Source organism: Coregonus lavaretus, assembly GCF_964263955.1.
Source record: "Coregonus lavaretus genome assembly, chromosome: 20".
Classification (NCBI taxonomy): Eukaryota; Metazoa; Chordata; class Actinopteri; order Salmoniformes; family Salmonidae; genus Coregonus; species Coregonus lavaretus.
Genome location: NC_140007.1, coordinates 37,152,851 through 37,179,980, shown reverse-complemented (window position 1 = coordinate 37,179,980; position 27,130 = coordinate 37,152,851). Strand labels below are relative to the sequence as shown.

The 27,130-nt window shown below is 45.9% G+C and overlaps 1 pseudogene across 1 annotated transcript; it reads left to right on the top strand.

The window, feature by feature from the left end:
* Positions 1 to 12: 12 nt before the first annotated feature.
* LOC311148149 (tetraspanin-31-like) lies at positions 13 to 15,369 on the top strand (annotated as a pseudogene). The gene is made up of 6 exons: positions 13 to 75; positions 2,063 to 2,207; positions 14,002 to 14,068; positions 14,410 to 14,550; positions 14,930 to 15,040; positions 15,295 to 15,369. The product of its transcript is annotated as a tetraspanin-31-like (transcript).
* Positions 15,370 to 27,130: the final 11,761 nt, after the last annotated feature.

The window sequence follows — 27,130 nt, the reverse complement described above, 5'->3', positions numbered from 1 at the left end:
ACATTTACGAATATGGTCTGTGGTGGATTTACCTGCTCTAAAAATGCGCTTTGTTCCTTAAATGTGGTTTACATTGGGAGTATTGAAGTGGGACATCTTAGCTAGCTAATGTTAACTGGCAAATGGAAGATTGTGTAACTAATGTTAACTAGCTTGCTAACACATTTTGAATTTCGTTTAAGTAGCTAGTTTACGACGTCAACTAACTGGACATATGGGTAACTCCTGACGTACGTTAGAAAGCTGTGCATTTTGCTTTTGCTACCTAACATTAGATGTGTTGTGTAAAAGATTTAGCTAACATTAGCTAGATTACATTTACATTTTAGTCATTTAGCTGACGCTCTTATCCAGAGCGACTTACAGTTAGTGAGTGCATACATTATCAAAGGTAATCTGTTTCCGTGGTGACACAGATGGTGGTTATATTTGCATATACACACGGTCATCTGTGGCTAAACTCTACATGAGCGTCTGTGGTCAAGATCTGATCCTTCTCTAGTAATGGAGGAGGAAATAGGGATGGGAGATGTAAGGAAGGAGGGAGAGGGAAAAGAGGGGAGAGAGATGTACTGAGAGAGAGAGAGATTGAGCGAGAGAGAGATGTAAATAGAGAATCTGTGAGATAGTGGGAAGAGATGGAAAAATGTAAAAAAGTGAGGGATGGAAAGAGACGGTTGTTGCAGGAGCTTCTGACCTCGTTCACTCCTCTGCCGGGACACTGGCTAAATTATTCAAAAACACACACACAGGAAGTCGTCGTCGTCCCGTCCCTCCCCCCTCCCCCTCCTCAGATGAAGCTCAAAGGTCGGATCTATAAATACACACTTCCTGTGTCCAGCACATAACCCCACAACATAATAAACACACACGCACACATCAAGACTAACAGTGAGACGCTTACTTACGGGCCCTTCTCAACAACGCAGAGAGAAAATAAGAGAAATTATGGGAAAATAATCAAACGAGGACTAAATACACGACATGCGCCGAATACAACAGGTTTATCCCTTACCGTGAAATGCTTACTTACAAGCCCTTAACCAACAATGCCGTTTAAAAAAAATATTTACTAAATAAACTAAAGTGAAAAAAATAAGTAACACAATAAAATAGCAATAATGAGGCAATATACAGGGGGTACCGGTACCGAGTCAATGTGCGGGGGTACAGGTTAGTCGAGGAGTTAACGGTGTCATCCTTGTTAGCTAGCTAGCTTAACTGCTGCTTGTGAATAATACCTACATCTGCAAGCTAACAGCTACTGTACGTCCACAACTCCAAACAATACTGTACAGACATTAGTTAGCTAACTAGGTAACTTGCTGACTTAGCAGTGTTTTGATTTAGCTAGCTAGTAATCTAACATTCCTATCTACTAGTTAGCAATAAAACTAGCTCACTGTTTTCTCCCGACCTCTGAATCATCACTGACACACATTACAGCTCCCAACAAGGTCTGCAGTCAAGTGTAGAGGATTGTTGCTCAGCTGCGAGCTCAGTCTTTAGATAATGTGTGTGTTTGGATGCATTTAGCACATATCTTACCTCAGTAAACATCCTCACCTCAAACTGCCAGTTAATAGTATTGTATTAGAGACATTGGTTCCTTAACAGTATTGTTTATTTTAATTTTTTATTTAACTAGGCAAGTCAGTTAAGAACAAATTCTTATTTACAATGACGGCATACACCGGCCAAACCCGGACGACGCTGGGCCAATTGTGCGCCGCCCTATGGAACTCCCAATAACAGCCGGTTGTGATACAGCCTGGAATTGAACCAGGGGGTCTGTAGTGACGCCTCAAGTGCCTTAGACCGCTGCGCCACTCGGGAGAGTGTATTAGAGACACTGGTTGATTTTGTTGCTTGTTTCTTTACCTGTTGCTGTGACTCCTTCCTAGCCTGGTCCCAGATCTGTTTGTGCTGTCTTGCCAACTCCCATGATCATTGCACATTTGTCCATTACCATAGGCGTTGACAAGACAACACAACCACATCTGGGACCATGTTAATTGTTTAGCTACTTTATTTGACTGCTTCTCGCCTCCCTCCTCCTCAGCTGGTAGGTCTGCTGCTGGTAGGCGTGGCAGCATGGGGGAAGGAGTTTGGCATCGTGTCTAGCATCCACATCATTGGTGGGGTCATAGCTGTGGGCTTCTTGCTGCTTCTCATAGGCATCGTGGGACTCATTGGAGCCATCCAATGTGATCCAATGTGGTCCTCTGTAGCTCAGCTGGTAGAGCACGGCACTTGTAACGCCAAGGTAGTGGGTTCGATCCCCAGGACCACCCATACACAAAAATGTATGCACGCATGACTGTAAGTCGCTTTGGATAAAAGCGTCTGCTAAATGGCATATTATTATTATCCACCACCACCAAGTCATCTTCTTCTTCAGTGGGGTTTATTGGCGGTTGGCATCCAACGTTATGGTGCATTACCACCACCTACCATACTAGAGTGTGGACCAGAGACAGGGATAAACTAAATCCTACCTGCCAACCCTGTTTCTCTTAAAAAAGATAACAAAATATTTTAGACTATATCTAATGACGCTCTACTCAATATACTCTTTAAACTAATTTCCTGTATCCCCTTCTCCCTCATACTAAATCTCATCCTCTCTCTTTCCCTCTGATACTGCCCACACTGTAGCAATACATGCTCCACAGTCTCTATTTCCTGACAATAATCACACTTTCCTGATGGATGCTTTCCTATCACGTTTAATGTCTTATTCAACTGGCAGTGTCCCACCCTTAATCTTGTAAAAATAGCCTCCTCTCTTCTGTCCCTTCCTGCCGTCCTCCCCTCCCCGACTTTCCTCTGTACTTGAAATAAATGCCTTCCCTTATTATTTCTATTCCACTGCTCCTGCCATTTCTTCACCATTACTGTATACATCAGTCTTTTTGCCTTGCTCATTGACACTTCAACATCAACATCCCCACTACTAAGTGCTTGTTTAGCCAGTTCATCTACTGCCTCGTTCCCCTCCACCCCCACGTGCTGGAACCCAAGTAAATCTTATCTGAATACCCATCTGCTTAATCCTGCCATGGGTTTGTAGCACCTCACAAAGCAGGTCTTGTCTGCTACGTGAGCTAAAGGACTGAAGACTCATTAACACTGCACATGAATCACAGCAAATAACTACTCTGTCTGGCTTAACGTCCTCCACCCACTGCAAGGCCAACAGTATGGCCATCAGCTCCGCCGTATATACAGCCAGATGATCTGTCATGCGTTTCCCCACATTCCTGCACTACAAATGCTGACCCAGTACGTCCTGTCCTTGGATCTTTTGAACCATCTGTGTAAATGGCCACAAAATCCTGATACACAGTTTCCAGACGTCACTTAAAGAAATCAGCTGGATCAACACCCTCCCTATCTTTCTGTAGTCTCTCCAACACTTCTAGATCAACTACTGGAGACAGGAGTAGCCATGGTGGATTTACAGGAATAACTACCGTTGAACTAAACTCCCTTCCATACAGTCCCATCTCCTTCGCCTGGGTATTACCCACACACCCAAAGCTCGTGTTCGGTCTTTGCTCATGTTCCCAGCATGCCTGTAAAATCCGTTTCGCAATATGAGACACTCCAACTACCCGCCCTCCAAGACACATACAGCACCCGATGTCATAGGAAGGCCAAAAAGATCATCAAGGACATCAACCACCCGAGCCACTGCCTGTTCACCCCGCTATCATCCAGAAGGCGAGGTCAGAACAGGTGCATCAAAGCTGGGACCGAGAGAATGAAAAACAGCTTCTATCTCAAGGCCATCAGACTGTTAAATAGCCATCACTAGCACATTAGAAGCTGCTGCTGCCTATTGAAATCACTGGCCACTTTAAGAAATGGAACACTAGTCACTTTAATAATGTTTACATATCTTGCACTACTCATCTCATATGTATATACTGCATTCTATTCTATAATATTCTGCTGTATCTTAGTCCATGCCGCTCTGTCATTGCTTGTCCATATATGTATATATTCTTAAATCCCATTCCTTACTAGTTTTGTGTGTATTGGGTATATGTTGTGAAATTGTTAGATATTACTTGTTAGATATTACTGCACTGTCGGAGCTAGAAGCACAAGCATTTCGCTACACCTGCTATAACATCTGCTAAACACGTGTATGTGACAAATACAATTGATGTCCTTGTAGGTTGACCCAGTAATTCATTGCCAGCTGCTGTTTCCTAATCTGCAACGGCATATCCCCCATCTCCACCTGTAATGCAGCCACTGGGGACGTCGTAAACGCCCCACTACATATTCTGAGTCCTTGCCCCTGTATGACATCTAGCCTTTCCAGTGAGGTCCGGGCTGCCGAACCATATGCTATACTTCCATAGTCTATTACAGATCGGATCAATGCAACATACATGGTCTTCAATGAGGAACGCCCAGCCCCCCACTCCTTCCCCGTCAGACAGCGCATCACATTTAGCACCTTCTTACACTTTCCCACCACTCTCTCAATGTGTTCTGCCCAGGTCAGTCTAGTATCAAAGTATACACCAAGGAACCTGAAGGCCCCCACCCTCTCCAAGTTTCTCCCATATAACCTCAAGCATACCTCATCTCCCACCTTCCTCCTGGTAAAGAACACTGTTTGAGTTTTCTCTACAGAGAACCTGAATCCCCACATTAATGCCCACTGCTTTACCTCATAAATTGCTTCCTGTACCTTCCTGACTATGTATGGCAAATTTCTTCCCCTCTTCCATAAGGCACCATCATCTGCAAATAACGACCTCCCTATATCCGGCTGTACCTGAGAGTAAATGTCACGGATTCTGCCGAGGCTGCTCCTCCTCCTTGCTCGGGCAGGCTTCGACGTTCGTCGTCCCCGGAGTACTAGCTACTGCCGTTCGATGTTATCGGTGTTTGTTTAGTTTTGTCTGTATTGTTTACACCTGTTCGTCATTATGTTAATTGTTTCCCTTATAATTACCCCTGTCTCTCATCTGTACTTTGTGTGTGATTGTTTTCCCCTTCACGGTTGTCTATTTTGTGAGCGGGTTATTTCGTCCCTGTGTGGAGTTATTTTCTGTGTCCTTTTGGATCCTTTTCGTATTAAAAGTACGTATCCGAGAGTTCTGTGTCCTGCGCCTGACTTCGTTTACCGCATCTCACAGACAGTCGTGACAGAATCACACACCTTACCATGGAGTCAGCAGGAGCGACGGCACCGACTGGATCACTCGAGGAGCGCGTCCTACAACAGGCAGCGATGCTCCAAAATCTTGGTGTCGCTATGGATAACGTTATGAACACTTTGGGACGATGGGAGAGAGGAGGTTTGCCCACACCTCCTCCAACGATACCACCACCATCGGCTACTCCTATCGTCTCACATCCGGAGTCCAGTGGGATTCGGCTCTCGCTCCCGAGGGCTTATGATGGCACCGCAGCCGGGTGTCAGGGTTTCCTGCTCCAGGTGGAACTTTACCTGGCAACCATTCACCCGGCACCCTCGGGATACGAGAGCGTGTCCGCCCTCATCTCCTGTCTGTCCGGCAAGGCACTGGAGTGGGCCAACGCCGAGTGGGGAGGGATAGACGCCGCTACTGTGAACTATGCGGAGTTCATCCGCCGCTTCAGGGCAGTGTTCGTCATCCCCCGGAGGGGAAGGCGGCGGGGGAGCGTCTATTCCACCTCAGACAGGGGAGGAGGAGCGCGCAGGAATTCGCACTGGACTTCCGGACTCTGGCTGCCAATTCGGGATGGAATGAGAGGGCCCTCATTGACCACTACAGATGCAGCCTGAGGGAGGACGTTCGTCGAGAGCTGGCCTGCAGGGACACCAACCTAAGCTTCGATCAGCTGGTGGACATGTCGATTCGCTTGGATACCCTGTTGGCTACCCGCGGATGTCCAGCGCTGGGGCCGTCCATTCCATCGCCCAGCACCTCCGAGCCGAGCCCTATGGAGCTCGGGGGTGCTGGTAGTAGGGAGGCCAGGAAGGAGGCTGTCCCCTGCACTAACTGTGGCCGCCGAGGACACACGGCGGTTCGGTGCTGGGGAGGGTCTCCTCGGATTCGAGGCAGCAGGCAGCGCACTGATGAGTCATTCCCGGTGAGTAAGGTCCCAACTCACCCAGAGCTCTCTGCTGTTCATATGTGTATCCAAGTGATGTTTCCAGAAGTTTCTTCTTACACCCAGCATAAGGCGCTAGTCGATTCAGGCGCAGCTGGGAATTTTATCGATCGCCATTTCTCATATAAGTTAGGAATCCCTATATTACCAGTCGATGTGCCCTTCCCTATCCATGCCCTAGATAGCCGGCCTTTGGGGTCGGGATTGATTAGGGAGGTCACAGCGCCACTGAAGATGAAAGCGCAGAAGGGTCATGAGGAGACTATACAGTTGTATTTAATTGACTCTCCTGCGTTTCCAGTGGTGTTGGGACTTCCCTGGTTAATATCTCATGACCCCAACATTTCATGGCAACAGAGGGCTCTCAAGGGATGGTCTGATCAGTGTGTGGGGCGGTGTGTAGGTGTTTCCGTAGGGGCAACGACGGTGGAGAGTCCGAACCAAATGCCCACAATGCACATTCCTCCTGAGTATGCCGATTTGGCAAGTGCCTTCTGTAAGAAGAAGGCGACTCAATTACCACCTCATCGACAGGGGGATTGTGCGATAGACCTCCAGGTTGGCGCGGCGCTTCCTCGCAGCCATGTGTATCCTCTGTCTCAGGAGGAGACGGCTGCTATGGAGACATACGTCGCCGAATCCTTGAGACAGGTATACATACGGCCTTCCACTTCTCCTGCGTCCTCAAGTTTCTTTTTTGTGAAGAAGAAGGATGGGGGTTTACACCCGTGTATTGATTACCGTGGTCTCAATCAGATCACTATTAAATACAGCTATCCTCTCCCTCTGATTGCTAGTATGATGGAGTCATTACACGGGGCGTGCTTCTTCACAAAATTGGATCTCAGGAGCGCTTACAACCTGGTGCGCATTCGGGAGGGAGATGAGTGGAAAACAGCCTTCAGTACCACCTCGGGTCACTGTGAGTACCTCGTCATGCCATACGGTCTAATGAATGCTCCTTCAGTCTTCCAATCATTTGTAGACGAGATTTTCCGAGATTTGCATGGACAGGGGATAGTGGTGTACAGTATATTGATGACATTCTGATATACTCCGCTACACGTACCGAGCATGTGTCCCTGGTACGTCGGGTGCTGGGTAGACTGTTGGAGCATGATCTGTATGTGAAGGCAGAGAAATGTCTGTTTTTCCAGGAGTCCATCTCCTTCCTGGGACACTGGTTGTCTGCGTCAGGGGTGGAGATGGAGATTGACCGCGTTTCAGCCGTGCGTAATTGGCAGACTCCAACTACAGTAAAGGAGGTGCAGCGGTTTTTGGGTTTTGCCAATTACTACCGGAGGTTTATCCGCGGTTTTGGACAGGTAGCGGCTCCCATTACCTCCCTGCTAAAGGGGGGCCCGGTGCGTTTGCAGTGGTCGGCTGAGGCGGACAGGGCGTTTAGTCATTTGAAGGACCTGTTCACCTCAGCTCCGGTGCTGGCACATCCGGATCCCTCTTTGGCGTTCCAAGTCGAGGTGGATGCGTCCGAGGCGGGGATCGGTGCTATACTGTCTCAGCGCTCGGGCACGCCTCCAAAACTCCGCCCCTGTGCTTTCTATTCTAAGAAGCTCAGTCCGGCGGAGCGCAATTATGACGTGGGGGACAGGGAGCTGCTAGCTGTGGTCCAGGCCCTGAAGGTGTGGAGACATTGGCTTGAGGGGGCTAACCACCCTTTTCTCATTCTGACTGACCATCGTAACCTGGAGTACATCCGGGCAGCGAAGAGACTGAACCCTCGTCAGGCTAGGTGGGCCATGTTTCTGGCCCGGTTTGTCTTTAAGATCACGTGTTTCCCCGGGTCACAGAACGTTAAGGCAGACGCCCTGTCCCGACGATATGACACAGAGGAGAGGTCCATTGAGCCCACTCCCATACTACCGAAGTCTTGTCTCGTGGCACCGGTGGTGTGGGAGGTCGACACGGAAATCGAGCGGGCGTTACTTACAGACCCTTCTCCCCCAGAGTGTCCAGAGGGACGGAGGTACGTGCCGCTCGAGGTCCGTGACCGACTGATTTATTGGGCTCACACGTCACCCTCCTTTGGTCAGCCTGGTATTGGTCGGACGGTGCACTGTCTTAGCGGGAAGTACTGGTGGCCCACCTTAGCTAAGGACGTGAGAGTTTACGTTTCTTCCTGCTCAGTGTGCGCCCAGTGTAAGGCGCCTAGACACCTGCCCAGGGGGAAGTTACAACCTCTCCCCGTTACACAACGGCTGTGGTCTCACCTGTCGGTGGATTTTGTCACAGACCTTCCCCCCTCCCAGGGGAATACCACGATCTTGGTCGTTGTGGATCGGTTTTCTAAGGCCTGCCGTCTCATCCCTATGCCAGGTCTTCCTACAGCCCTACAAACGTCCGAAGCCCTGTTTACTCACGTTTTCCGGCACTACGGGGTGCCTGAGGATATAGTGTCTGATCGGGGTCCCCAGTTCACCTCTAGAGTGTGGAGGGCGTTCATGGAACGTTTGGGGGTCTCGATCAGCCTTACCTCGGGTTTTCACCCTGAGAGTAATGGGCAGGTGGAGAGAGTAAACCAAGATGTGGGTAGGTTTCTGAGGTCCTACTGCCAGGACCGGCAGGAGGAGTGGTCGGGGTATATTCCCTGTGCAGAGATAGCCCAAAACTCACTCCGCCACTCCTCCACTAATCTCACTCCTTTCCAGTGTGTGTTGGGCTATCAGCCGGTTCTGGCACCCTGGCATCAGAGCCAGATCGAGGCTCCTGTGGTGGATGAATGGTTTCGGCGCTCGGAGGAGACATGGAACGCTGCGCACATCCATCTGCAGCGGGCCATCAGACGGCAAAATGCGAGCGCCGATCGCCACCGCAGTGAGGGTCCGGTTTATGCACCGGGAGATCGGGTCTGGCTCTCGACCAGAAACCTGCCCCTTCACCTGCCCTGCCGGAAGCTGGGCCGGCGGTTTGTGGGGCCATTTAAAGTCCTGAGGAGATTGAACGAGGTATGTTATAGGTTACAGCTGCCTGTTAATTATCGCATTAACCCCTCGTTCCATGTGTCTCTCCTCAGGCCGGTGGTAGCTGGTCCACTCCAGGAGAATGAGGTACAAGAGGCCCCTCCACCCCCACTAGACATTGAAGGGGCTCCGGCGTACTCAGTCCGTTCCATCGTGGATTCGAGGCGTCGGATGGGGGGTCTGCAGTATCTCGTGGAGTGGGAGGGGTACGATCCGGAGGAACGGTGCTGGGTCCCTAGGAGGGACATCCTAGATCCCTCCCTGTTGACAGAGTTCCACCGGAGTCACCCAACTCGCCCTGCTCCGCGTCCTCCTGGCCGTCCCCGAGGCCGGGGTCGGCGCACGGCTGGAGCCATGCGTCAAGGGGGGGGTACTGTCACGGATTCTGCCGAGGCTGCTCCTCCTCCTTGCTCGGGCAGGCTTCGGCGTTCGTCGTGCCCGGAGTACTAGCTACTGCCGTTCGATGTTATCGGTGTTTGTTTAGTTTTGTCTGTATTGTTTACACCTGTTCGTCATTATGTTAATTGTTTCCCTTATAATTACCCCTGTCTCTCATCTGTACTTTGTGTGTGATTGTTTTCCCCTTCACGGTTGTCTATTTTGTGAGCGGGTTATTTCCTCCCTGCGTGGAGTTATTTTCTGTGTCCTTTTGGATCCTTTTCGTATTAAAAGTACGTATCCGAGAGTTCTGTGTCCTGCGCCTGACTTCGTTTACCGCATCTCACAGACAGTCGTGACAGGAAACATAATTGATCATGATTGAGAACAACAGAGGACTAATCACACTGCGGTGTACCATTATCCACCAAGTAGCTGCCTGATAAAGACTTTGATAGACCTTCCAAACAGGAAATCCTTATCCAGTTGTACATTCTTCCTCCTACCCCCATAATATCAAGCTTGATTAACAACCCCTCCTTCCACATCATATCATACACCTTCTCCACATAAAAAAAGACAGCTACAACAGTCTCCTTGTTCACCTGAGCCTTCCTGACCTCTGCTTCCAACTGCCTGGTAGTTTCCCCTCCTCCCACACTCTGTTGTACAACACCAATACCTTATCCAGTGCCTCATCACTAAGATTGGCCAACATAACATAGCACACCTCATCTTTCCCAGGTGAAGTTAACCCACCGTTACCTATTGCTCTTTTCACCTCTGCCCTGGTAAATGGTGCATTCAACTCATCATTTACATCCTCCCTCCTTTCCAGCACTCCATGATGCTCCTCTCTCGTGTTCTCTCTGCCCCTCTGACAGATTTGCGGAGCTATGCACTTGGACAAATGCTCTGGCCATCATCTCTGCTTTCTCCTCATCTGTTACTGCTACATCCTCCCCACTTGTCAACACTGGATAATCCCACTCCCTTCTGATCCCACTCATCCTCTTAATCATCCCCCACACTTCTCCCACAGGTGTCACCCTTCCAATGGTGTCACAGAACCGATGCCAACATGACCTCTGATAGTTCTCCTCCCCATGGCCTGGGCCTGCTTATACTGAATCAGATGTTGGAAGTTATGCGTCCTTTTCAGTACTCTAAATGCCCTGTTCCTACTCCTCACCATTGCCCCACCTTCCTCCGTCCACCATGGGACTGCTTTCCTCCTCCTGTTCCCTGAACTCTTAGGTATAGCCTCAGTAGCTGCCCCCACTAACGCTGTTCTCACCCAGTTATTCATACTATCTACATCCCCTCTCATATCCACCCGAGCCATCACCTGCTCACTCAGCTCCTGAAACTGATCCCACTTTGCCCTTCCAAACACCCACCTGCCTACTCCACCCACTAACACCACCTCCTCCCTCCGGCCTACTGTGCATACTATGGGGTAATGATCACTCCCTACTGTCGACTCCTCCCATACCTCCCACTCACATATTCCTGCCATCGCACTAGATACCAGAGTGAGGTCCAAGGCAGACTCTTTCCCTGTGGCTACATCAATCCTGGTCCCTCTGCCATCATTCAGGCACACCAGATCTTTATTTTCTATCAAATTTTCCATCACTTGGCCATTTCCATCCATCCGTTTCCCCCCCCCAAAGCGTGTTGTGGGGGTTGAAATCCCCACACCACATTACCTTACTTCTTTCCTGGCCCTCCACCCTCTCCAGCACTTCCATGTCCAATATCTGACACGGATTATAGTAATTCAATACCACTAGCACCCCTCCTCTCAGCCACACCTCCACCACCACATACTCCTGTTCAATACCTTTGCCTATCATCTTGTAAGGAATTGCTTGCTTTATGAAGGTGGCATAATCCCCCCCCTCCACCTATATCTCGGTCCCTATGAACCACTACATATCCCTGTATGATAAACTCCACATTTGGTTTGAGCCATGTTTCCTGCACACAAATCACACCAGGCTTAGCTAGCATATCAACAATGAACTGCTTGAATTCCTGCCCATTAGCCAACAGGCTTCGAGCATTCCATTGTAGTACTGCCACCATAACTAAGCTCCAGTAATACATGACTCCACCATTGGCTGATTGAGGTAATCTCGGACCTCTTCCCATGTCAACCCTGTCATACTCAAATGTCTCCCAGCAGCTTTCACTATTAGTTTAATCCTCTCCGTTTTAGACTCTACTTTATCAGTGCTATGGATAGCTCCTGCTATGAACGTCACCAGCTTTTCTATGAATACCATATCGCTGCCCACCTGACCCGTAATCCCCGGTCTAGATGCTCCTACCCATCACTCCCTTGAACCTGTATCTCCCTGGACCTGGACCACCCTCACTGCCTCAGCATATGACACCCTTCTCTCACTTGTTGCACCTCCACTGCCTTCTTCATAGCCTCACACCCACTATATGCCACACTATGAGCACCCCCACAGTTGCAGCACTTTGGTTGTACACCATCTCCACACTTCCCATACTCATGCTCTCCTCCATACCTGGCACACCTCTTTTTCTCTTTACAGACTGTTGCCACATGCCCAAACCTCTTGCATTTATAACATCTTAAAGGCTTCGGTACATAAGCCCTCACATAATAACTCATATATCCTATTGTTACCTTATTTGGCAGTACCCTGTCCTTGAAATATAACAGAATAGACGTGCTATCTACCCTATCTCCACACCTTGTTGCTTGCAATCTTTGTACATTCACTAGAACGCCTCCTCTCAAATTGTCCCTTACCTCTTTAATGCTAACACTCACAGGCACTCCTGTTATCACCCCTTTACTCCACTGCTTCCCTGCTTGATCAGTCCAGCTGCTCGACTCCACCTTACACTTCCCTATTTGCTTCACTCCGATAGCTTTTTCCTCTGCGCCATGTCCTTACAGCACACCAACAATCTCCCATCTCTTAACACTTTAGCATTAACAACTTCCCCAATCAACTATTTTATCACAGCCGTCAACCTTATCGGACTCCCCCTTCCTCCCTAAACTGCAACTCCCCCTTCCTCCCTAAACGTAATAATCACTTTATGCTCCTCCTCACCTCCATGTTCCTCTCGTGTCTTATCTTGCCCTTCCTCTGCACTTTCTACCTCCGAACTTCCGCTAGCGTTGGAAGCTAGGTTTCTCTCCTCAAACTTCCTTTTCTGCCTCCTCTTTACCTCCATAGACCTCTCGCTCCCCTTCATACCCCTACTCCCTTTCTCTCCCGCTTTCTTTTTATCTTTCTTACTCCCTCCTTTATTTGTACCACTATGGTCCATACTTGCTTCTCTTTCCTCTCCATCACTATCTCCTACCATCTCTGACCCATTCACAGCACGGCCGTGCCGAACCTCTGCCACACCGAGTAAAGTTTGTTTGTTTTTCAACAATTTCAAAAATCCCTCTCGATTCACAACTGTCTGTCGTGGTTCGTCCGCGTCTTCAATCCGTACCGGAAGTCCCACCACCACCAAGTCATACTCTTCATCGTATCCTTTATATGTCCTGTTGGGGAGTCTCCTCAAATCGTTGGGCTTTAATGACAGTTTCCCTGACTTCATTGTTTTGGGCAACAGTTTGGAGCAGAGCCATATCTTTATACACGTATTTATTTAGATATGTATTAATTTCTAAATACATGTCTCTGGGTTAGAGTATCTCCAATGTAGTAGAATGTAGAAACAACAAAATATAGAAACTCCCATGTAGAATGTTTTGTTTTTTAACTTAACCTTTATTTAACTAGGCAAGTCAATTAAGAACAAATTCTTTTTTACAATGACAGCCTACCCCGGCCAAACCCAGACGATGCTGGGCCAATTATGTGCCGCCCTATGGGACTCCTAATCATGGCTGGATTTTGATACAGCCTGGAATACGAACCAGGGTCTGTAGTGACGCCTCTAACACTGAGATGCAGTGCCTTAGACCGCTGCGCCACTCTGGAGCCCATGTAAAATGTGGGAACTCTCATGTAAAATGTAGGAACTCCCATGTTGAATGTAGAAAGTCCAATGTAGAATGTCCAATGTAGAATGTAGAAAATCCAATGTAGAATGTAGGAACTCCCATGTTGAATGTAGAAAATCCAATGTAGAATGTCCAATGTAGAATGTAGAAAATCCAATGTAGAAAATCCCATGTAGAATGTAGAAACTCCCATGTAGAATGTAGAAACTCCCATGTAGAATGTAGAAACTCCCATGTAGAATGTAGAAACTCTCTCTCAATATAGCCTAGTTGATAAGTAACTGTTGATAAGTTAACAGTTTGTTGTGTCCTTAACCGTGCCCTTGTAGTACATGCTCACCTGGAATAGTATAAAGTAATCCTTCTACCCCCCCCCCCCCCCCCCCCAAATAAAGAAAAAAAGAAAAAAAGTGGTTGTCCCACTTGCTATCATAAGTTGAATGCACCAATTTGTAAGTCGCTCTGGATAAGAGCGTCTGCTAAATGATGTAAATGTAAATGCTCATACTTTTCTAGTATTCCTCATCCAATTTGTGGAGTGTCATGCTCCTGCTTGGCCATGACCCTAGGGCAGCAGGTGAGTACCCCTGAAATAAAATCAAGCCCCTACCCCCTAGGAACCTGTGTAGATCTGAAAGGATTGGATAGATGATCTTCCTCTCCACGTTCCCTGCCTTGTCCCTGCTCCCTTCTGCTCCCTCCTTCTCTGTAGAATCGGTCTCTATGTTGTCTTGTATTTCCACTCACTCATGTCCTCATGGAGCTGTGTGGCTCAGTTGCTAGAGCATGGCACAATACCTTTTGGGGCCACCCAAAAATGTATGCAGGCATGACTGTAAATTGCTTTGGGTAAAAGTATCTGCTAAATGGCATTTATTATGATTATTATTATTAAATGTCCTCTATCTTTCCTTCCAGAAGAAGCTGCTGAACTCCACCTGGAGTCTGATGAGCAACAACACCAAGGGAGAGCTGGAGGGCCGGCTGGACTGCTGTGGCCTGCTCAACACCACCCTCAGCCAGAGGCAGTTTAACCAGGACTTTTTCAGCTGCACTGCTGTAAGGATTGGTTGTACTTGCTTGTAATACATGTTCCTACAAAATACAACTTGGAAATAGTTGTACTTGTAATGCATGGGTCCTTCTGCTCATACTAAATATGACTGGGGGAATGGTAACTGTTTTTTACACCTCCGGTTTGTTCATGATTAATCACCACAGGAAAATGTATTTCTGATTTACTTGGTTTTATCCATAGGTAATACCCTGTCACTGATTAATATCTGCTGTAATGATCAGGGAAGCTCTGAACATTTCTACTTGCCTTTGCCAGCGTAGTGTGTACCTCCCTCACTGTGGTTTATCAGAGTAGTTGCCTGTTGATCTAATGTTAACAGTACACACAGCTGACACTGGGAGCGTGTCTCTTTCATTGCAGCCGTGTAATGCCAGGAACAACTGCTACGCCTGTGGTGACATGAAGCTGTATCACGCTACACAGGCTCTGAAGATCCTGGGAGGGGTTGGACTCTTCTTCAGCTTTACTGAGGTGGGTGTCTGAGCGTGAGGCTTTCTTTAGGCACCATTTGCACTTTTCACACGCTATCGTGCCGGCCTGAACCCAACCAAACTGTGCCGGCTCTGATATTTTCACAATGTCCACAGTTCCAGCAGCTATTGTGGATGGGCAACCAGGCCAGCTCAGTACAGCTTGTTTAGGCTTGTCTTGTTTTGGCTCAGTAATATGAAAAGCCATGTTGTCTGACCACCTCCTTGTCTGACTTGTGTACCATTCTCTTCCAGATTCTTGGGGTGTGGCTGGCAGTGCGCTACAGGAACCAGAAAGACCCCAGAGCCAATCCAAGTGCTTTCCTATAGTCTGTCTAACTCAATGTAAATAATGAAATGCTGCAGATGCACAATGAGAAGATACACTGCTACCTGGACATGTATAATCGTGCACATCTAGAAACTCAGGCGTTCAAACTGGAGCACAATCATCCACATGATGTGCATCATAAATGGCACCCTATTTTCTATTTAGTGCACTACTTTTGACCAGGGCCCATAGGGCTCTGGTCAAAAAAGTAGTGCACTATATAGGGCAGGGGTGTGAAACTCATTTTGCCTCGCGAGCCGCATTCAGTCTTCACCGAGGTCCGGAGGGCCGCACTTAAAATGAATGATATTTCCTCATTGTCTACGTTGGCAAAAAAAATTTTAAATGTTATTTGTCAACGTTGGCAAAACAAAATGCTTTTTTGATTCTCCCTTACTGTCTAGCTTTTGTTTCGATGACTGTTAGCAAGCTGGACAGAGTAAAGTGACCATTATCATTTATACACAGTTTCATTTTGGTTTTAGTCATTTCAATGTCGATTGAGATCGCATATCCCTGTTTTTTTGTTGTTGTTTTTTATTCAAACCACACGCGGGCCCGATTTTGGGCCGTATGTTTGGCACCCCTGATATAGGGAATAGGGTGCCATTCAAGGACGAGAGCACACACAGAAGCCGATACCCTAAGATACACACCTCCATAAAGGCCCAGTGCAGTCAAAATTAATTATTTCCTGGGTTTTTTATCATATTGTACAACAGCTAATGAAACTAACACTGTAAAAGTGTACATTTAAAAATAATCTGTGTTATTTCCTGATAGTTGCTGCTTGAAAATACACAGGACCTTCTAATCAGCAGGTTTCGCATGAGTGGAGTTTAATAATAGACCAATAACAAAGAGAGAATACGTTTTTTGCTAAATGGAAATCTAAATGGAAAACTATTACAGTAAGGTACTTAATTAATACCCAGAAATGATTTGATATTAATATAAAAACGGCTGCATTGGGTCTTTAAGTTAAAACTGGCAACAGATTGGGGAAGGCCCTTTCCTGTTTATGCATTACAATGCCCCGTGCACAAAGCGAGGTCCATACAGAAATGGTTTGTCGAGGTCGGTGTGGAATAACTTGACTGGCCTGCACAGAGCCCTGACCTCAACCCCATCGAACACCCCAACCGCTAGCCAGGCCTAATCGCCCAACATCAGTGCCCGATCTCACTAATGCTCTTGTGGCTGAACGCTGAATTATGTTTTTGGTTTTGTTCTCATTTGCCATCTTGTGTTTTTGTTCAACTGTGTCAAACTCATTTTAAAATGTTGTGTATTTTTGCAATTTAAGTGCCAATAATGCACAGCAGGCAAAATAAATTGTTTTTATTTGGTTTATTTTCTAGCATTAGATGTTTGTTATTTAGTTAACCTCACTGCTAAAACATCACTGCTTGTTCTACGTCTTACACAGAAGTGTGGAGGAGTGTCATTTCATCTCATCTGGCCTCTATTGATCTGGGTCAACCGTTAGGACTAACATTAATTGAAAAGTCAGTGCTTGTATTACTTTAACCAGTTATGTTGGATGAATATGGTTGTGATGGTGGATATGGTGCTTGATTGGAGCCACTGCAAGGTCTAATACATATACAGGGCTTTCAGAAAGCATTCACACCATTTAACTTTTTTCACATTTTGTTGTTACAAAGTGGGATTCAAATGGATTTAATTGTAATTTTTTTGTCAACAATCTACACAAAATACTCTGTGAAAGTGAAAGAAAAATTCTAACATTTGTTTTTAAGAAATTATGAAAAATAAAACTTTAATATATCTTGATTAGATAAGTATTCAACCCCTGAGAATCACCTTTGGCAGCGATTACAGCTGTGAGTCTTTCTGGGTAAGTCTTAAGAGCTTTCCACACCTGGATTGTCCAACATTTTCCCATTATACTTTTAAATATTATTCCAGCTCTGTCAAATTGGTTGTTGATCATTGCTAGACAACCATTTTCAGGTCTTGCTATAGATTTTCAAGCAGATTTAAGTCGAAATTGTAACTCGGCCACTCAGGAACAATCACTGTGTTTTTGGTAAGCAACTCCACTGTATATTTGGCTTTGGGTTATTGTCCTGCTGAAAGGTGAATTCATCGCCCAGTGTCTGGGGGAAAGCAGACTGAACCAGGTTTTCCTCTAGGATGTTGCCTGTGCTTAGCTCCATTCCGTTTATTTTTTTTATCCTGAAAAACTCCCCAGTCCTTAACGATTACAAGCATACTGATAACGTGATGCAGCCACCACTATGCTTGAAAATATGGAGAGTGGTACTCAGTAATGTGTTGTATTGGATTTCCCCCTGTTGTGGAAATTACCACTAAGGACTCGAAGTCAAAGTTAAAGGAACAGATCTTTATTGATATCGACCGGCGAGGTTACAACAAACTTAATACTCAAAGTAAAAAAGTCTATCAGAAGCTCTGAAGGGGTTTGCTCCACTTCAACACTCTTTATACTCATGCACAAACTAGGCATTGCTGCTCTCAGGATGCAACAAGCTGATCATGACCTTGCACACACAGTTTCTAGGCGTTGGGCCAAAGTAACAATGTGTTCTCTTCTTTCTGTTCTCCTATCAGTTCCCTTCATGAGAGCAAAGTCACAGAACATCCTAACACAATAATCAGGACTCAACTACATGTAGTCACGCATTTGCAGAGAAACAGAGGACACAAATTTCCCCTACACTCCCTCCTTTTATCACTATATGTGATAACAAAAATTGATTTTCCTTAACATACATTCAGTCTATCAACAGGAGTGCTTTTAGTAAATACTGATTATTACATACAAGAGGCATAGCAATAGGCAAAAATCCATCTTCATATTTGATCCTTTTTCCATTACCCTTTACATTATAAGGTTGCTGTCGTTTAACAACCTAACTTAAAACCTTCAGGTACTTAATCAAACATGGATACTAAGTCATTCTTGCATATTATCTTCCATTATAGGGCGAAAGGGGAGTTCCTGGAGAGACAGCAAGTTACCAGTATCACCTTCTTTAGTAGCATTGAACATGATAGTTGCTGAGACTCCAGTTGCAAGGGAAGTACAAATGGCCTTACAACAAGAAAGCAAAACGATCAAACACATAAAAAAAAATATTCCAGCTATCACCCACTGAGCTATCTGGGAGCCCCAAGCTCCAAAGAGGCCTTTCAGCCAACCAGTAAACACCCACTCTGATTCCCCGGAATGAGACTTTGCAACAGTGGCGATGTAGTTAGCAAGATCAGACACATTTGATGACACATCTGGGACAAAAGTGCAGCATTCAATACCAATGAGTGCACAAGTACCCCCTTGACCAACCAATAGGGATATTGTTATCCATGTCGGCATCAACGATGTTAGGATGAAACCGTCAGAGGTCACCAAGCGCAACATAGCTTCAGTGTGTAAATTAGCCAGAAAGATGTGTCGGCATCAAGTAATTGTCTCTGGCCCCCTCACAGTTAGGGGGAGTGATGAGCTCTACAGCAGAGCTTCACAACTCAATCGCTGGTTGAAAACTGTTTTCTGCCCCTCCCAAAATATAGAATTTGTGGATAAATGGCCCTCTTTCTGGGACTCAACCACAAATAGGACCAAGCCTGGCCTGCTGAGGAGTGACGGACTCCATCCTAGCTGGAGGGGTGCTCTCATCTTATCTACAGTGGGGAAAAAAAGTATTTTAATCAGCCACCAAGTATTTAATCAGCCGTCAACTATGACAGACAAATTGAGAATTTTGTTTCCAGAAAATCACATTGTAGGATTTTAAATGAATTTATTTGCAAATTATGGTGGAAAATAAGTATTTGGTCACCTACAAACAAGTAAGATTTCTGGCTCTCACAGACATGTAACTTCTTCTTTAAGAGGCTCCTCTGTCCTCCACTCGTTACCTGTATTAATGGCACCTGTTTGAACTTGTTATCAGTATAAAAGACACCTGTCCACAACCTCAAACAGTCACACTCCAAACTCCACTATGGCCAAGACCAAAGAGCTGTCAAAGGACACCAGAAACAAAATTGTAGACCTGCACCAGGCTGGGAAGACTGAATCTGCAATAGGTAAGCAGCTTGGTTTGAAGAAATCAACTGTGGGAGCAATTATTAGGAAATGGAAGACATACAAGACCACTGATAATCTCCCTCGTGGGGTCAAAATGATCACAAGAACAGTGAGCAAAAATCCCAGAACCACATGGGGGGACCTAGTGAATGACCTGCAGAGAGCTGGGACCAAAGTAACAAAGCCTACCATCAGTAACACACTACGCCGCCAGGGACTCAAATCCTGCAGTGCCAGACGTGTCCCCCTGCTTAAGCCAGTACATGTCCAGGCCCGTCTGAAGTTTGCTAGAGTGCATTTGGATGATCCAGAAGAGGATTGGGAGAATGTCATATGGTCAGATGAAACCAAAATATAACTTTTTGGTAAAAACTCAACTCGTCGTGTTTGGAGGACAAAGAATGCTGAGTTGCATCCAAAGAACACCATACCTACTGTGCAGCATGGGGGTGGAAACATCATGCTTTGGGGCTGTTTTTCTGCAAAGGGACCAGGACGACTGATTTGTGTAAAGGAAAGAATGAATGGGGCCATATATCGTGAGATTTTGAGTGAAAACCTCCTTCCATCAGCAAGGGCATTGAAGATGAAATGTGGCTGGGTCTTTCAGCATGACAATGATCCCAAACACACCGCCCGGGCAACGAAGGAGTGGCTTCGTAAGAAGCATTTCAAGGTCCTGGAGTGGCCTAGCCAGTCTCCAGATCTCAACCCCATAGAAAATCTTTGGAGGGAGTTGAAAGTCCGTGTTGCCCAGCGACAGCCCCAAAACATCACTGCTCTAGAGGAGATCTGCATGGAGGAATGGGCCAAAATACCAGCAACAGTGTGTGAAAACCTTGTGAAGACTTACAGAAAACGTTTGACCTGTGTCATTGCCAACAAAGGGTATATAACAAAGTATTGAGAAACCAAATACTTATTTTCCACCATAATTTGCAAATACATTCATTAAAAATCCTACAATGTGATTTTCTGGATTTTTTTTCTCATTTTGTCTGTCATAGTTGACGTGTACCTATGATGAAAATTACAGGCCTCTCTCATATTTTTAAGTGGGAGAACTTGCACAATTGGTGGCTGACTAAATACTTTTTTCCCCCACTGTATCAACATAGACAGGGCTCTAACTCCTCTAATTCCACAATGAGATAGGGTGCAGGCCAGGCAGCAGGCTGTTAGCCATTCTGCCAGCTTAGTGGAGTTTGCCACTTACACAGTCAGTGTAGTCAGCTCAGCTATCGCCATTGAGACCGTGTCTGTGCCTCGATCTAGGTTGAGCAAAACTAAACATGCCGGTGTTCGCTTTAGCAATCTCACTGGAATAAAGACCTCCTCCATTCCAGTCATTATTGAAAGAGATTGTGATATCTCACATCTCCAAATAGGGCTACTTAATGTTAGATCCCTCACTTCCAAGGCAGTCATAGTCAATTAACTAATCACTGATCATAATCTTGATGTGATTGGCCTGACTGAAACATGGCTCAAGCCTGATGAATTTACTGTGTTAAATGAGGCCTCTCCTCCTGGTTACACTAGTGACCATATCCCCCGCGCATCACGCAAAGGCGGAGGTGTTGCTAACATTTACGACAGCAAATTTCAATGTACCAAAAAAAAAACGACTGCGTTTTCGTCTTTTGAGCTTCTAGTCATGAAATCTATGCAGCCTACTCAATCACTTTCTATAGCTACTGTTTACAGGCCTCCTGGGCAGTATCCAGCGTTCCTCACTGAGTGACCTTGTAGTGACCTTGTAGTCATGGCAGATAATATTCACATTTTTGGTGACTTTAATATTCACATTGGAAAGTCCACAGAACCACTCCAAAAGGCTTTTGGAGCCATCATCGACTCAGTGGGTTTTGTCCAACATGTCTCCGGACCTACTCATTGCCACAGTCATACCCTGGATCTAGTTTTGTCTCGTGGAATAAATATTGTGGATCTAAATGTTTTTCCTCATAATCCTGGACTATCTTATCACCATTTTATTAAGTTTGCAATCGCAACAAATAATCTGCTCAGACCCCAACCAAGGATCATCAAAAGCCAAAGATTCCTAGATACCCTTCCAGACTCCCTCCACCTACCCAAGGACGTCGGAGTACAAAAATCAGTTAACCACCTAACTGAGGATCTAAATTTAACCTTGCATAATGCCCTAGATGCAGTCGCACCCCTAAAACCAAAAATCATTTGTCACAAGAAATTTGCTCCCTGGTATACAGAAAATACCCGAGCCCTGAAGCAACTTCCAGAAAATTGGATCGGAAATGGCGCTCCACCAAACTGGAAGTCTTCCGACTAGCTTGGAAAGACAGTACCGTGCAATATCGAAGAGCCCTGACTGCTGCTCGATCATCCTATTTTTCCAACCTAATTGAGGAGAATAAGAACAATCCTACATTTATTTTTGATACTGTCGCAAAGCTAACTAAAGAGCAGCATTCAACAAGAGAGGATGGCTTTCACTTCAGCAGTGATGAATTCATTAACATCTTGGATGAAAATATCATGATCATTAGAAAGCAGATTACGGACTCCTCTTTGAATCTGCCTATTTCTGCAAAGCTCAGTTGTCCTGAGTCTGCACAGAACTGCCAGGACATAGGATCAATGGAGACACTCAAGTATTTTAACCCTGTATCTCTTGACACATTCATGAAAATAGTCATGGCTTCTAAACCCTCAACCTGCATACTGGACCCTATTCCAACTAAACTACTGAAAGAGCTACTTCCTGTGCTTGGCCCTTCTATGTTCAACATAATAAATGGCTCCCTATCTACTGGATGTGTACCAAACTCACTAAAAGTGGCAGTAATAAAGCCTCTCTTGAAAAAGCCAAACCTTGATCCGGAAAATGTCAAAACGATAGGCCTATATCGAATCTCCCATTCTTCTCAATTATTTTTGAAAAAGCTGTTCTGCAGCAACTCACTGCCTTCCTGAATACAAATAATGTATACGAAATGCTTCAGTCTGGTTTTAGACCCATTATAGCACTGAGACTGCACTCGTGAAGGTGGTACATTACCTTTTAATGGCGTCAGACCAAGGCTTCGCATCTGTCCTCATGCTCCTAGACCTTAGTGCTGCTTTTGACACAATCGATCACCACATTCTTTTGGGGAGATTAGAAACCCTAATTGTTCTACACGGATAAGTTCTTGCCTGGTTTAGATCTTATCTGTCGGAAAGATATCATTTCGTCTCTGTGGATGGTTTGTCCTCTGACAAATCAATTGTACGTTTCGGCGTTCCTCAAGGCTACGTTTAAGGACCACTATTGTTTTCACTATATATTCTACATCTTGGTGATGTCATTCGGGAAACACAATGTTAACTTTCACTGCTATGCGGACGACACACAGCTATACATTTCGATGAAACATGGTGAAGCCCCAAAATTGCCTACCCTGGAAGCCTGTGTTTCAGACTTTAAGTCTTTACTGAAGACTCATCTCTTCAGTAGGTCCTATGATTGAGTGTAGTCTGGCCCAGGGGTGCGAAGGTGAACGGCAAGGCACTGGAGCGACGAACCGCCCTTGCTGGCTCTGCCTGGCTGGCTCCCCTCTCTCCACTGGGATTCTCTGCCTCTGACCTTATTACAGGGGCTGAGTCACTGGCTCACTAGTGCTCTTCCATGCCATCCCTAGGAGGTGTCCGTCACTTGAGTGGGTTGAGTCAAAGACGTGATCTTCCTGTCCAGTTTTGCACCCCCTCGGGCTTGTGCAGTGGAGGAGATCTTCGTGGGCTATACTCAGCCTTGTCTCAGGGTAGTAAGTTGGTGATCAGTTGATATCCCTCTAGTGGTGTGGGGGCTGTGCTTTGGCAAAGTGGGTGGGGTTATATCCTGCCTGTTTGGCCATGTCCGGGGGTATCATTGGATGGTGCCACAGTATCCCCCGACTCACCCGTGTCAGCCTCCAGTATCTATGCTGCAATAGTCTATGTGCCATGGGGCTAGGGTCAGTCTGTTATATTTGGTGTAATTCTCCTGTCTTATCTGGTGTCCTGTGTGAATTTAAGTATGCTCCCTCTAATTCTCTCTCTCTCCCTCCCCTCCCGGAGGACCTGAGCCCTAGGATCATGCCTCAGGACTACCTGGCCTGATGACTCATGGCTGTCCACAGTCCACCTGGTCGTGCTGCTGCTCCAGTTTCAACTGTTCTGTCTGCGGCTATGGAACCCTGACCTGTTCACCGGACGTGCTACCATGTCCCGGACCTGCTGTTTTCGACTCTCTCTCTCTCTACCGCACCTGCTGTCTCGACCTCTGAATGCTTGGCTATGAAAAGCCGACTGACATTTACTCCTGAGGTACTGAACTGTTGCACCCTCTACAACCACTGTGATTATTATTTGACCCTGCTGGTCATCTATGAACGTTTGAACATCTTGAAGAACAATCTGGCCTTAATGGCCATGTACTCTTATAATCTCCACCCGGCACAGCCAGAAGAGGACTGGTCACCCCTCAGAGCCTGGTTCCTCTCTAGGTTTCTTCCTAGGTCCCTGCCTTTCTAGGGAGTTTTTCCTAGCCACCGTGCTTCTACATCTGCATTGCTTGCTGTTTGGGGTTTTAGGCTGGGTTTCTGTATAGCACTTTATGACATCTGCTGATGTAAAAAGGGCTTTATAAATACATTTGATTGATTGATTGATTGAATAAGCAGTCAAGTGCCTCCCTGTTTTGAAGGGCCACCTTGCGGAGTGCTTTCACTTCCTCATTCAGAGCAACCAAGGCGTCTCTAATAGAATTTCCCATTTTCTCAACTTTAATAGTCAAATCTCTAATTTGATCTAAGGCACATGCAACTACATATTGGATCAGCAAAACACCAGTGAATCGGAAGAAGAAGGTCTGCACTTGAGTGACATCTTCAAGGGATCGCTTATTAAAACGAGGGGTCGGCTGATGATAGTCCCTGAACAGAACCCTCAATTCTGTTTCAGTGTTTCCAAGGACTCTCATGGCCGGCCCCACAAACCCAACAGTACACGTCCCTCCCCAATTAGGTGGTAAACTATAATAAGCAAATCGACCACACAACCAATAGGTACCATTTGGGGCTCCTTTCAGTGCTATGGACTTATTGTAGACAGAAATTGTATAACTCACATTTCCTGGTGCTCCTGTGACCGAATCATGTATTACAAGAGAGCAGTTATTGCTACCATTAACCAACATAGTACATTTACAAACGTTTTCACCCAAATGGTTACTCCCATTTCCTCTTATACACCAGGGGGCTACCAGGGATCCTACTATAGGGATGGGTGGGTCACTGCAGTTGTTTGGTCTAGGACAGGGTTCCCCAATTAGATTTCCAAAAGGGCCAAATTTGGTCAGGCATGCCAAGCTGAGGGCCAACATGTTTGTTTTTTTGGCGACAGTTTTATGTTTGATCAGTTTTCACTTCTATTGTGATTTTATAATTATTAGCAGTGGTGTTAGGAGTCACATAAGAGAAAAATGAAAAATACTAAATTAGTCCAAAACCAACTATTTAATTATGAAATGCCCCTGGAGCATATTCTGTGCAAACAGTCAGCAAACAAAAAGTCCAGCAAACACATTCACACACACACACACACACACACAGCGCCCACTTCTGTCTGGAACACCCATGCTTTGCGCACAAAACTGACTTTTGAATAACGTAGTGAAATGCCAGGAGTGCTGGGTTAACGGCAGAAAGCCTGCTTACCAAGCCCTGGCGGTGTCCCACCATTGACGGAGCCCCGTTGGTACAACAGAGACAATTTTACTCACATCTAAGCCATTCCTTTCGAAGAACTGTGTCAGCTCGTTGAATATTATTTCCACGGTTGTACGCCCGGGTAGAGAAATCAAACACAGCAGCTCCTCCCGGAATGTCTTCCCATCAAAAAATCTTGCGAACACAGACAGCTGTTCCATGTCGGTTCGGTCACAAGACGAGTCTATTGCCAGTGAGAATGGTACGGTTTTCCTCAAATCTGTGAGTAGACTGGAAAAACACTCCTCCGCTAAAACTTCGACTCTTCTGGTTGCCATGTTAGCCGACAGCGGCACTTGCTTCAACAGCTCAACAACTTTTTTTTGATTGGTTCCTCTTGGTTTAAAACTTCGGCAGCCATGTCGATTGCACATTGTAACGTGTAATGAGGCAGCTGTTGCGCTCTCTTGTGCCGATGTTGTTTTACACATAGTTAAAACCGAGTGCTTGTATGACGTTAACATGCTTGCAATTTTTTGTTTGCGCTGGTCAGATATTTCTGGGTAGTTTGCATTAAAACTGGCAGCATGAATAGAGTTAAAATGCCGCTTCAGATTGTCCGCTTTGATTACAGCTACAGTCTGCATGCATATTAAGCATGTGGGCTTAGCACTGTTGTGGTCTGGTAAAAAAAAGCAATACCTCTCAGTCCAGTCAGTTTTGAACTGACGGTTCTCCTGGTCTACCTTGCGTATCTTGGTGAATGCCATGTTGGTTTGACTGGATTTAATAATTTTTTGTGAGGAAGTGGTCAGTCCTTTTGATGAAAGAGGGTTAACTGGCGAGCGGCTGCGGCTACTGTGTGTGTGTGACACTACACTAGGTAGCTAGTCGAGTGGAGACGAGTACGCAAAGCGCGCGAAGCACGTCTTACGTATGCATGCGGTAAAGGCCACAGGTCAAGGTGTGGGATAATTTCAAAATAAAGCAGAGCCGCGGATATTAAATTCATGTTTATTATAACAAGTGAATGCCAATGCTGTCAGTGTGGGCCAGACATTTGGCTCTTGCGGGCCGGATCTGGCCCGCGGGCCGCTTATTGGGGTTGGCTGGTCTAGGATATGCAGGGCTGACAGAAGCATTGTACATTGCAAAATAAGTAATAGGGTCAGCATTCCTTGGGGGGGAAGTAGCCAATGACAGTATTGGGGACAGTTGTTAGGTTCTGACAAACAACTAGTCAAAGCTCAAACCAAGTTTGGGTCAAACAGCTGAAAAGACAAAGACATGTTTCCACAAGAAACAAGTATTTATACCCTCCTTTAGGCGGAGTCTCCACCTTGCACCTCTAAACACTACATATTTGTTGCTAGGCAGGAAGTTGAGTGATGTTTGTAATAAAACTATTCCTTCTCCCTTCATCTGACCTGACCTCGGCCCACATTCCTCACTAACCCACAGCTATCAACCTTATCACTGACCGCAACCAAGTGATTGCCTTTTCCCTCACTTAGTAACTTTCCAGACCCATACTTCTTATTCACCTTCCATTGACCCCAGAATATACATTCCTAATACATGTAACCATTAACTTCTAGTATAGCAGGTATTTCAAACTAGAACCGAACACAGTGAAATTGTTATGTTCACACCCAAGGGAACCCCTACATACAGTGAGGGAAAAAAGTATTTGATCCCCTGCTGATTTTGTACGTTTGCCCACTGACAAAGAACTTATCAGTCTATAATTTTAATGGTAGGTTTATTTGAACAGTGAGAGACAAAATAACAACAAAAGAATCCAGAAAAACGCATGTCAAAAATGTTATAAATTGATTTGCATTTTATTGAGGGAAATAAGTATTTGACCCCCTCTCAATCAGAAAGATTTCTGGCTTCCAGGTGTCTTTTATACAGGTAACGAGCTGAGATTAGGAGCACACTCTTAAAGGGAGTGCTCCTAATTTC